General features: G+C 32.4%; 1 protein-coding gene across 3 annotated transcripts in view; it reads left to right on the top strand.

Moving 5' to 3' along the window:
• The first annotated feature begins 599 nt into the window (after positions 1 to 599).
• LOC117168968 (serine-rich adhesin for platelets-like) overlaps positions 600 to 13297 on the top strand; it is a 420717-nt gene continuing 408019 nt past the window's right edge. For 2 of the 3 annotated variants that reach the window (XM_033354978.1, XM_033354976.1), the window contains exon 1: positions 600 to 733. The gene's annotated coding sequence lies outside the window, so the exon portion shown is untranslated. The remainder of the gene's footprint in view (positions 734 to 13297) is intronic. The other variant, XM_033354977.1, reaches the window with a different exon arrangement.

The raw sequence follows: 13297 nt of genomic DNA, 5'->3' as shown, positions 1-13297 counted from the left end.
CGAACAAGGACATTAACGATACGTTATCGGGAGTCAAGTGCGGACGAGACTGATCCGTAGCAGGCCGTGAGTGGAGCCAGACGAGTTGTTCGGACGAACTAAGGGTCTCGTTTAAGGGGCTTAGCTGTAGAGTCGCGTCGTGCAGAATCACTGAAACGAATGAACGAATGGGCAGAACAGTTAACCTCGATCGTTCAAAGTGCCAGAAGCACTTTAATTTCAGGCGAGCTCGAAGGTGAAATCCTCGCGGAAATTATTAAACTAGAGAGCTTCGAAAAGAGGTTAGACATAGTTTCCCTTCTTGTTAAATCGAGACCCATTGAGTGATTGGGCCACTTCAATTAAAAAAATAGTGGCTTAGACGTGCTAGATTTGAAATTTGAAGATATTTTTAATTAATAAGATTAAGTTTCACATATAATTGTTCTCATCGAAGTGTTAAATTATTTCGCGTTTGCTGTTAAAAAGTCATCATCTTTGTCTTAATATGGTGAAGCAATCATAGGGGAAAAATACAGTGAGGGGTGCCAGGCTGAGAACTACTTCCTTCAAATCAAAAGAGACTTCCGACGTTTGCAGTATCATGGAAGCTTAATAAAAGAGCCTCGTGACGGAGGGCCTTCGCACGGCCCTGGCGCGGCTGCGGCACTGCACCCCTTCTGGGGGTTCACTGCCAAATACACCGAATCCACCCTCAACTCCTGAGCATCGAGCCCACGTAAGTCGAATCAAAGTACGTCAGCTTGATCACATTTTTTACAATTTATCGTCTTCGCATTTCCAATTTTTAGCAATGTTTTAGATTATCGCGCAATTCTTTCTAAATGTCAATTTGTCGCAATTTAAGCAAAATTTATAGAAAAAGCTCTCATTACCTAAATTTTCATATAAAGGTTTGAATTCGGACAAATTTAACTTAAAATCAGATACTGCCTTTCACACGTGATACACACACGATAATATTCTACTAATCATCCATTTTATTCATATTGCAGCTCCTGTATGTTTCCGCTTGATTTTCGCGCGTTTTTTGCCTCGGGACTATTTCTATTATGTCAATATAACAGAATATGTCAGCTTGATATCTTACACATTTTTTTCACTCTTGAAGCAGCATGCAGTTGTTCCGTTTGCATGGAAATAATCATTTTTTCGAAGTAGAAAAAAAATTTTATGATGTGCAGATCTTGTCAGCTAACGTCACAACATGAAATACAGTGGAACTCAGAGACTGTGACGGTTTGGGGCTGAAGGAGGGGGAAAAACCAGATAGACTGCCGTTTCGGATGAAAATCCTTTTGTTTGTTCACGTCTGTGTGATCACGGCACACTCCGGCAACTCCTTTTACTCCTACTTGCGGCGCCGCGTCAATTCTCGGAATAACAATATCAGGGGGCCCTATTTAAGAGTTTTACTGTACCTTATTTAAAAAAAATGAATTTTTATTTTTTATTTTTACCGACTAACTTTCACGATTACCAATTCAGACTGTTTCAGTTTTTAAACGAAAGTAGAAGTTGTTTAGGTTTTGACATCCAATAATTTTTTAAGTTTCCAATCAAAAAGCTTACAATGTCGAACGTTTTTAAAATATGTTAAATTTAAAGGCTCTAAATTTTTAAATTGTTCTACGTTGAACGGTTAAAATGACCGTTACTTTCTTTCTACAGAAATCTCATTTTTTAGTTTTGGTAAATCTATCTAATCACTTTGAATGTCACTTGATACTGTACGATATGACACTTATTGAAATATATTTATCATCTCTAAAATTAAAAATTTGCAATCTAAAATTTTAATTTATATCACAAATTCAAAAATAGTTTGATTTAGGAGGCCTTGATGATATTTTGTTTTATTTTAAAAGCTTAAAGTTGAAAATATTTTCGGTTTAGTCATGCGAACCCCCGGAAAGTCACATTGAGTCATTTCATATTGTGGTAAGTCCATATCATTTTTTTAAATATTCAATTTTGCCAATCCTAAGATATATTCATATTTCGTAAAAAAAACCATCTTCGGTCTTACCCCGACAAGATCTAAAAGAAGATTTTTTTGAGTAATTTTGTATTCTACAATTTAAAATGAAACAAAAGTTTTTATTCCACGAGTTAAAATATTTTATTTATTATCGTAACTTATTATATAATCATCATATATGTATCAATAATTGAAATAAATTTTAGAAACTTTATACTACACACAAACAATTTATTTTTCAATCTTTTTTTCCAAAACAACACAGTCATTCCATATTTTACTATACTTTAAATCTGTTTAATGAATCAATCATAAATCTTCGGAAGATGTTATGCATTTAAATATATTATAATTGCGTGAATTAGGCATATATTCATTTGTAGAGGTCTTGCTTCGACGCCAGGCAAGAGTAGTTTACGGCTCGCTTAGTCAGACGTGCTGGAACCGACTGTTTGGTCGAACGATGACTTTTACCACTGCGCTTGTCTGACCTAGAATTTTAGCTCAAACAGCCGCAGAACGTTGAAAAATCTGGACTTATTTTTCTAGTCATACAAATCTTTATATTCTCTATTTTTTAAATATTTATTTTTCTTATATTTTGAAGATCATTGTCATATAAGTGTACACCATTTTGTAGTCATTATGGGATGTAAAATTACTAATAATTCTCATCTCAATTATTCGAAATAAAAAATAACCTTAATTTTTAATTCTAACGCGTTGAAAGTATTCAATTTTGTCATAGGTTCTACCGAAAACAATACAAATTTCAAAACTTGCAATTTAGAAGGATTTGAATTTGTCCACTTTGGGTCATTTTTAAAATTAAAGGAACGTTTAAATTATTTATAAAAATTATAAAATGAAACATATCGAAACTAAACATGAATCAGGCCAATAAATCATGCAATTTCTTTATAATGGATTGTAGAAAATGAATCACCATGAAGAAAGCAACATTTATTTTTTAAACTGAGCCTAATATATAGATAATGTAAACTTTAAGGTCCCTTATCAGAAATCGACATAAATAAATAACTTAGGTCAATTTGTTAGGATGTATTGAGCAGAAAATTATTCTTAATTTACGATCTTTTTTTTTATAAAACTAGGAATACTAATTTGAATAAAATATGTTCATATATTTGAATACGTTCTCTGTACTTATAACTAAGTCTTTGACAGTTTATTTGACATCACAAAACTAATAAAATGTCATAGCAAATCTAAGCTAATAAAGTCATTTTATCTAATTCCTGATTTGTTCGACAATTTATTCGCAAGAAGAATTTTTCAGCGATGGAATTAAATTAGGCCGACCTGAGGACTCGAGTATGCTGATCCTATCTAATTCTAATTTTTTTCAATTGATTTTTCCTGAGGAGCTCAATAAATAATGTCTTCATTATCGGTGCAGATCCCTCGCGCTTCTGAAATATACCTTGGTAAAGTCTGTAGAAGTAACATCAGAACTCTTCTGCGTTAATGTAACTACTTCAGAATCAATTTCAGCCCTACCAATCTACGTCCTATTGAAATAAAAAAGATACATTTTGAAAGTTCATATGTCACTAGGTGATTCCAACCTGGGGACTCAAATTGTGTTAGAAATTGAATTCAAACTTTCATCTTCCTGAGGATACACGACATAAAATGAAAAAATTCAATCCAGACATAAAGTCTCGAGATAAACTCTTATAGATAGTGGATCGTCACACGGAATTGATCTGAATGAAGATTATTTGTGCAAAGGAATTTTTTAATATTTACTTCTAAGTAAGTGTAGTACATATATGATGAAATATGGTTTTTCGAGCGGGATTCAACACCGATACAGATGACAGCCTCGATTTTTAGGCGAGTCCTGCGACGTTGCGACAAAGGGTAACGTTACCCTTTCAGAACAAATATCAACTCATTCGGTTTCAGTCTTATACTACTGAGGATTCAATGTGAATTAATAAGGTAGAGGAAAACATTGATAGGAGAAGGGACAGAATGTGGATCTTGTTGTATCTTGTTACATGCACAGACTAAGTAATTTCAACTTGCACTAACTGAGTAAACCCTCCACCTGAACTTGTAAATGTCCAAAATCTTTTATTTCTGGCATCTATCACATCAATAGCATAATGATAATCACTTTTATATTCTCATTCATGAGAGTGTAATGTAACCGTCCTAATTTTCGATCTCTGGTTTTTAACGGATCTTTACCTTTCGGCACTCATAGAATCCGAAAATCATAAAATTTTGTCCATGTCTGTTTGTATGTCTGTCGGTATGTATGTATAGTTACCTGAATGTTATAGCTACGCCAACTTTTGAAGGATTTGTCCAACCAAGTCAGCTTTTAATACACTTCTAAAGGTTCCTAAGATAAACGCTAAGTTCGATTAGCAGATATTTACAACCAAAATAAAAAAATTTAGAGCATTTTCAAATATTATTCATTTTAGATTGATAATTTAGTCGTATAAATCGAAAAATCAACATATCTTTACAACTGTCTCATTCATGATGTAAAAGCAATAAAGTGGTTAGGTAAAATTACAACTGATTGACGGGAAACTTAGAAATCTGAAATATTTTTAATATATCATTCTTGGAAATTTCGACTTTCTATCGTTTCGCTTCTTACCTGATTACACCAACACTCTTCTTGTTGAATATTTGCTGTTTTTGCAACCAATTTTTTAAAGAATATGCAAAACGCATTCAAGCTCAACTGATTCCCACAAAAAACTCATAAGTAAAGCAGGTTTCACTTATACATACATTTTTCTAGCCTAAATGTGACTCTTCTTAGGAATTGCGCATGAATTAAAATTTTTTAAATGTTTTTAATAAACAGTACAATAATTAATAAAACGTAAGTACCAGTTTCAAAGTTTACAATATTATACATAAACAAAAACAACATTAGTCCTTCAAATCATTAGAAGTTACTATATCACAACTTCTAAAACAGGTAAAAGTTCGTTCTCTGACGTACAAAAATAATATTTTCCTTTCTGTTTCTGTTCATTTACTCATCGTTATTTCCTTGTTCTACCTCTGGGTATGCAACTAGACATTCTATACCATTCTCTAAACATGACCAATCCCATCTCAAAATTTTTTTTCACCTTTATAAATCAGTGTTTCCTCTACACCACATTTTTTAAAATCAACTCCTTACTCACTTGTCTATCGGCGTTTTACCGCAGACGTTCTTTAAGAATCTCACACTCAGTAGTTGCGGTCTAGGATTAAAATTAATAATAAAGTCAATTTTCTAATAGCAATTTGCTATAAGAGTTTTTTTTACATAAACCATGATTTTGTAAATATTCCTTATTAAATGGTGATCATATTCATTATTATTGACTGACTCCCTAATAATAAGGCTCAATATTTTAGGAGAAAATGATCTTATATTTATTTAATCTATTTCACTTATTATATGAATCATAATTGTTTAATTTAAAAAATATAATTTTTAAATATATTTAAAAAATAAAATAAAATATATATTATTTTCAAGAATATATGAAATTCAGATTATTAAAAGAAATTTTAATCTTTAAAATTTAAAAATTGAAATATTTTTTCTGAAAAAATTCTTTATAAAAACAATTGCTGTTAATTTTTTCATCGAGTTTTTAGGACTGGCAGTAACTGTCACAACAATTTTGAGATATTTTCTACGTATAGCCCATTTTTGAATTGATCAATTTTTAAAATGATTGAAAAAGTCAAGAAAAATATACTGATTTTTAATTGTAATTAATATTCTCAGAGTAATGGAAGCTTCAATACTCAAAAAGAAATCAGATTAATGTTTTTTTTTATTCGACAACAGTTACTTAAACAGCTGTATTCTTATAACTTTCGCTGTAAAAAAGCTGGAATTTTGATTCAAACCTAATGATCCAGAATTGATTTTATTCCTTCAAAGATTCCTTAGCACTCTGTTCGAATGGTTTTCGTCGAATTAAAATTGACAGAGCCACCAAGAAAAAAAGTTCCAAAAATTTTATAGAAAAAATTAATGAGATTTAATGAAAAGAAAACAGTATTCATAAACTTGATGTAGAATGCAATTAATAAATAATTTTGAAAGCTTTGAAGACTTCTAGAAGACCAATTTAAATAAAGATTTTTCCAGTTCAAAAAATTATCTTCGAATTTTTTTATCTTGATAAAAGGTTAAGAAATCCTGAATAATTGATAATAAAATTGATTTTGGGTTGTGTTTCACTGAAAATGGATCATTCGTAACTTGTTTATGTTATCGAAGAGAATGAATAGAAATTAAAGTTTGCATATATAAATGATTTCTGTGACGTTAAAGTTCTTAAATACTTCGTATTTTGTGATTCATCTGTATGCTGCTAATGTTTGTAAAATGAATATTCTAATATGCAACTTCCTTTCAAAATTTATAGTATGCTTAATGTGAAGGGAAATGCTTAAGCCTGAAATATAACCTAATAATAATGTTCTAATAATAATTCTAATAATACAGAATAATCTACAAAAAGCAAACAAGTTTTAATAACAAGCCTGTACTTTCAGATTGTTATTACTATTGGTAGTTGAAATTGATTATGTTCAACAATTTTTATAGTTTTACGAATTCTTTCAAGAATTAAAGAATTAAAGAATTAAAGAATTAAAGAATTAAAGAATTAAAGAATTAAAGAATTAAAGAATTAAAGAATTACCAAGGGTATTTTCTCACTTTAAACCTATTATTTATACTCAATGACAGTGATCATTTGTCATCCAAATGGACAAAGTTGCTCTTTTAGTTTAGCTCAAATGATTAATCTGACGGTACTATAGTTAATACCAATCCAATATCTAATCGTTTATATTTAAGAAAAAGTTGGTTCATTAAATGTTTAGGCTGACAAATCAAAGTTGATAATGCTGACGTTGCTTCTCTTTGACGGCCTTAACTAAGCTAAAGACTGCCAATTTAATTATGCTATTATGAATGTTTATTGATCGCTTAAGCCTTCAAGTCGTACTTTCACAATGCGAATGTTCAAGACAGTAATGCCTGAAACCCGTGCCTTATTTCGGTGATAACAATGGGCGATGATAATTATACATCTGATATATAATTGCGTACTTGATGATAAACGCAAGATGCACAGGTTTTTTTTTATTTCGAGGCATCGAAATATCTCAAGAAATACGCATCCAAAGAAAAAAATGTCTATCATAAAAACTTTTTATTTGCCAAGGGGAAAAGCAAATCCGCAAAAATGTATCGCACAACTGTATCTAGCGCAAAAATGTATCTAGTTATATTCGTTTGGCTTCGATTTAGTGTCTTAGTTTCTTTGATTTAGGTGATTTGGTTATGCTCCTTGCGTTCTTTCGGCTTGGATTAGTTGTGCTGTTTATGTTTGTTTAGATTATATATGCGGGTTATCTTCATTTCGGTTTGTTTTGTTGATTGCGTTTATTTGAATATGTTGTGTTAGTTGCGTGCAGTTATTTTGGTCGGATTGGTTGCATACCTTTGGGTTAGTGTTTTTGTTTACGTTCATGTGGGTTGATATTGTTGTGGTGGTAGCATTTCCTTGAATTGGTTTGGATGTGTTAATCAATCCTGTTAATCAAACCTAAACGAACGTAACGATCAACACTAACCCAAACGAATGAAACCAAATACGACCAACCCAAACGTACGCAACCAACACAACACAATCAAATCAACGCAATCAACAAAGCGAACCGAAACGAACGTAAGCAATACAACCAATCCAACTCAAGTGAACGTAAGCAGCACAACCAAACCGCCCAAATCAAAAAAACTAAGATACTCAATTCAACCCAAACAAACGTAAGGTACACAGCAAACCTAAGAAAACCAACTAAAACCGATCTTTTGTATTTTTTATCTTTCGTTGGGAAGCGCATTTCTCGAAAAGTCAACAATGTCTTTTTTCACTAATGCATGGGCATCTCCTGCGAATCGAAAAAACGATCAATTTCAAACCAAACTTACATATTTTTAATGGAGAATCTGAATTTGCTATAAAAAATATAGGTTACCATTTAAAATTTGTAAGTTACCCCCCACCCTCCCGTCCTCAGAGGTTGGGTTGTTGGATGCATTTTTGCGGATGCGTATTTATTGAAATATTTCTATGTCTAAAGATAAAAAGAACACCCCGTATTATATGGAAAGTGTATCCGATGTTTAGTATTCAAACATTTATTTATATCATAAGGGCACTCTTGAATTTTTTCTATGTGATATTATAATTTTATTGATTTAACAGTAGTTATATAAATTTTTTCTTCTGTTTGAGATATGTGTCTATTTTTAATTTGAGGATGTACTCCCTATATAGTTAATCTCAAATTTATTCAAATCTTTATCGTAAACAAGTATTCAAATAAAAATAATAGAATCAATGAATATAAAACCCTCACTGATTTTACTTTGAAAATACTTGTAGTTAACTTTTAAAAATATTTGAGATTAAATTGTTCATTAAACAATATTTATTTCCATCTTTATGCAAGAACTACAATTCTAATTTAATCCTGATGAATTGAACCTTTTAAATTATATCTAGAATAACGATATACTTATAAGAATTTATACATTTTGTACCAAATTTATTCCATTATTGTATAATAAAGTGCCTTACATTTTTGTTTCAATGCAAAATAATGTCTTTAAGTAATGCGAGTAATAATTCTTGAAAGTTTAGAGGAATACAAAAAATTAGGGATTGATTTTTTAATCTCAACTTTGTCATATGATCGCAAATCAATTGTTATTCGTCAATCACAATCGTTAAGATTTTTTTTGAACAAAACAAATTTTGTGGTTCAATAAGACCCTGGTAACGGATTTCTTGCATTGCACATAATACGATAATTACAATGGTAGGAATGAAAATTTAAAAATTATTCAGAATTTCCTTTTCGAGAATAAAACTCTGTAAAACGACCTTTAAAATTGTTTAAAAAGAATCTAACCTAAGTAGGGGACCATACTTTACCAAAAGAAATACATTTTTTATCTAAAGTTTTAGTAAATCGAAAAAGGAGTTATTTCGTGCGGCGCCCTACCTACTATAGACCGATTAGTTTACCGAAGATGAAGATGATAAACCAGATTAGTTTAACACGATAGGTAAATAAAATAAGTGATAAGATAAGTATATACAGAGAGGTTCTTGCAAACTTGTCACGTGATTTACAATGTTTTTCAGATTCCTCTTCTCAGTTCGAATAATTCTATTATCTAATTTCCGTAAATGCTTCCTGTTTTCATCAAGTTCTTCTTGAAGATTTCTCCTTTGGCTTCGACATAGATCAAAGAAAAAGTTGGCTGATGTCGACTCACTAACAGTTTACTGGGTCACACGCCATGGCAGCGATTTTGCTTTTAAAAAGAAAGATTTTTCCCTCCTCTGTTGCTGCCAAGCTGATTTCTCTACTTCTGAAACTTTTTTTCTTTGAGAAACTGATCCCTAAATTTTTTCTTTTCCTTTTTTTTTCCTTTTCTTGATAAGAAGAAACGAAAGATGGATGCAGCTTTGAGGATTAACGTTTGCTGCAGACTGTAGTATTCGATTATTGGTTCTTCACTCTCGATACATCGCATCTTCGTAACTGTAAGTTCTGCAATCTCCATTGCACGAATGAAATTATTTGAGCTTAGCATTGCTCATGAATCGATTCGAGTAACGTCACGTGCTCATAGATGGAGAAAAATCGCTTCGAGCAACATCATATTGGGAGCAACTTTAGATTCTCGATAAGGTTTCAAAAGCTGTGTCGAAAGCGTTATTACTTTGAAGTCCCGATAACACAGGCCGACAAGATTTTGGCCCAGAAACCAGAATATACATTTCCGAAGTTTTTTTGTATGCTGAATCCGAATCTGAGGTCCAAATTTCTCAATTGGCTCTGGTTTCCGAGATATCCTAACCTAAATGTGCAAAAACAGCAATTATTGCCTATATTTGAGGTTATGTAACATATAATTTTTTCATTTACTCAAAAAACCACAAACGCCATTTTAAAGTATAATTCTCGCCCTTTCGAATGCCGTTGAGTACGCTAAAATATTTTTTTGTTTTTGCTGAGATATCACATATTGAAATTTTTATATTTGTGAGTATACCTCTGCTTAGGGCAAAACCCTTCGGAAAAGTATATTCTGGTTTCTGGGTCAGAGATTCGACCTGATTTTGTCGGCCTGTGTGATCTTTTGAACCTTATTTCTTTTTACAGGAAGATGGGTTATATCAAATACAAAAGTTGAGACCCATAAATATTTCCCACATTCTAATTTCCCGAATTAATCTTTCATCGACATCTTTTTCACCGAATAGCCTATATACGAACCGTTCAGGTTGAAAAATTAATCGTCAAGGCATTTTGAAAATTGGGCCTTCAAAAAACCGCTATTTGAGAAAAACTCATCTATAGTTAGCGAGTGATCTAAGCGCACGTTTTATACGCCTTGAAACATAAAACATACATTCTTGCGGTTGTTTTCTAGACATAAGTATAGTGCCAATAAATTCAATATAGGTCATATTCAATACTAAAACTTGGAAATAATAATTGTGCCCATGGCTCAGGCAATTGGGGGAAAAAATTAGGGTAATTTGGTGTACGCTCCAATGGATTTCTGTCAAATGAAAATAAGGAAAAGTATATCATTTAGGGAATATTCATGGGACTTTAGGAAAGCAGACTGGAAGCTGGATTGAATATAATTTGGGCTTGGTTTGCATTTGACCTTGAAGCTATTTCCAGGGCATTCAAACGTAAAAAGTCAGGGCAGTTGTAAACCATTTTCTAATATTATGCAATATATCCGCACACAGTAATACAAGATGATGAATTTTAAATGTAGATGAATTTCATTTTTGCATTAAATTAAGTAAGCCACTTAATTTTAACCAGAAATGGAACTTAAGTGCAGTATCTCATATTTGATATACGAGTAATATGATAATTAACTGACAGATATGTTGAGTTAGGGATGATTTTCATTCGCGTGCTCTGAAATTTAATTTTTGCTGGCAGAAAGGCGTGCGCGAAATGCGATGCGGCGATGCGCAAAGACTTTAACGGATTTTGGCGATTTTAGAAGAGGAGCCAAGAGAGCAGCTGGGAGTAGCCAATATGACATCGATAGTGCTGGATAGTATCGATCAACACTGAGCTCATAGTTGTCGTTTTATCACCGTTTCCTATTTTGATATATGCACTAAGATCTAGAACGGATTTTGATTATAAATAGAATAATCGTACATCTATGATACAAAGACATATAAAAAGGATTGAAGATTCACGATCTGTACCTGGTAGCTTGAAATGAATAGAAGTGCCTTGTTTAGTGTCATTAAGTTCTTTTTTCTTTCTACTAATCTCATCGACTTGGAGGATAAAACAACTGGATTTATTAGACATAAATGAAGAATTTATTCAATGCTCCCATTAAAAAAAATTGTTGCATAAAATTATTCAATTTTTAATTTTATATTAATTTCATGTTCCTAATAACTGAACGATAGCGCATAAATTTTATGAATTTCAACAATCAGATGACTTAAATTAACCTATAAGTTTCATTTCACACCACGCGTTGACAGAAAGTCAACAATCTTTCTGCCTTAAATTAACCTACAAAGTACATTTTACGTACATAAAGTAGTTGACTTTCAACCAAGCACGCTACTTAAAGTCATGTTATCATCATCAGTTGACTTTTAACTGGCGGATGATCCTTTTGGTTATATCTGAAAGTCAACCGCCTTTTTTTACTGCTAGATTTTGCTAATTTATTCTTGAGGCAAGCTCTGATTACTTGGGGGGGGGGGGGTTAAAGTTTTTAAATTATTTTTTTTTGCATTTTTTTTATTTGATTTTCTGAATGGAGAACCTTTCAAGAATATTGTGTGAAAATTTGAGATGAATAGGAGTAAAACTAACCAGGATACAGCGGTTTTAGAAACCGCGCCTCATACACGACTCAACGCAGGAAAACACGATTCAGAGCTGAAAAACCGACAAAAGAAGGCAGGATTCGTCGTTGAAAGGAGTAAAAAGATGTTTAGACATAATGGATGATAGCTTCATTCTTTGTCGACCTGGCATCGATGATTCAGTTTGAGGAAAGCCGATAAAACTCCCTTATGAAGTATGAACGTTTTATTCCAAATTGCTTAGTAGTGTTTTAACCACAACTCACGTTTCAAAAATTACCCGATTTTTTTCGCAAGAAACGAATTTTTCACTTCAAAGTGTTCCCAAAAAGTGAAAAATTGAAATTTTGAAAAACCCTCCCAGCGTCACCTGAGGAAATCAATTATCTAACGAAATAAATTTGATTTTTTTAATTAAGATGATGCAACACCGAGTCATTAGGGGCCCCAAAATTCTACTTTTTTCCGCTACGCTTCCGAATAATTGCTGCCATTGCCGTATTTTAAAATATTTTTACATGAAAATTTCACAAAATACTCTTCGAATGCTATACTTTAATGTACCATTGGTTTTAATAAATATATATTAACTGTGTCGTAAAAAAATTCACAAAATTGTACCTTTTTGCACGAATTAGCGCCCCCCCTCCCAAGTAAGAAGAGTCTATGATGTTCTCTCCACACACTTTATCCACTGTTCTTTGCCAAAAAATGAAGGTACAGAACATCTCTATTTATATGATATGTGCATTTTAATCGCCTTTGTTGTTGCTGAACATCAATTGTGCCTTCTTGATTGTTTGACACGGCTTCTTCTAACTGATGTTAATTGCCGTCGTTTTTTCACTCCAAATCAACTTGTCATTTAATCTCCATTGCATGATCTTCTGAGATGTGTAGATTATTCCTGATGTCCTTTACCTCAGCGATAAAATCTCTTAGTGCGACTTTTTTATATAAGGATAGTTTGCAGCAAACTTCGTCCTTAAATTGTATCATTTTTCCATTTTCTTTTCAAGCTTTATACTTTCGTAATAGAGCCAAAGCATCCTCAGCAGGCACAGTTGATGTTCCACTGCTTACCGGTTATGACAGATGTTTTTGCTGGGCAGCTGTTTGATATGAGATCTGCCTTATATTCTCGCAGCTCACCATCACCAGCCGTCCCGCGTACTGAGGCAACCAACGGCGGCCTCAAGGACGCCCGACGATACTCGGGAAGCGACAAGCGTTTCAAAATCTTTAAAATACTCCCCATTATTATTTATGGGATTTGGTGTTCTTCGTAGTCCCTCTCCTCTTCTTTATCTACCTGTCTGGTATAGGAAACGCTGTCAGTAGCATTGCTACC

The sequence above is a fragment of the Belonocnema kinseyi genome, chromosome 3 (genome assembly GCF_010883055.1).
Source record: "Belonocnema kinseyi isolate 2016_QV_RU_SX_M_011 chromosome 3, B_treatae_v1, whole genome shotgun sequence".
Taxonomy (NCBI): Eukaryota; Metazoa; Arthropoda; class Insecta; order Hymenoptera; family Cynipidae; genus Belonocnema; species Belonocnema kinseyi.
The sequence above is the reverse complement of the archived record's forward strand: the minus strand, read 5'-3'. Positions and strand labels throughout refer to the sequence as shown.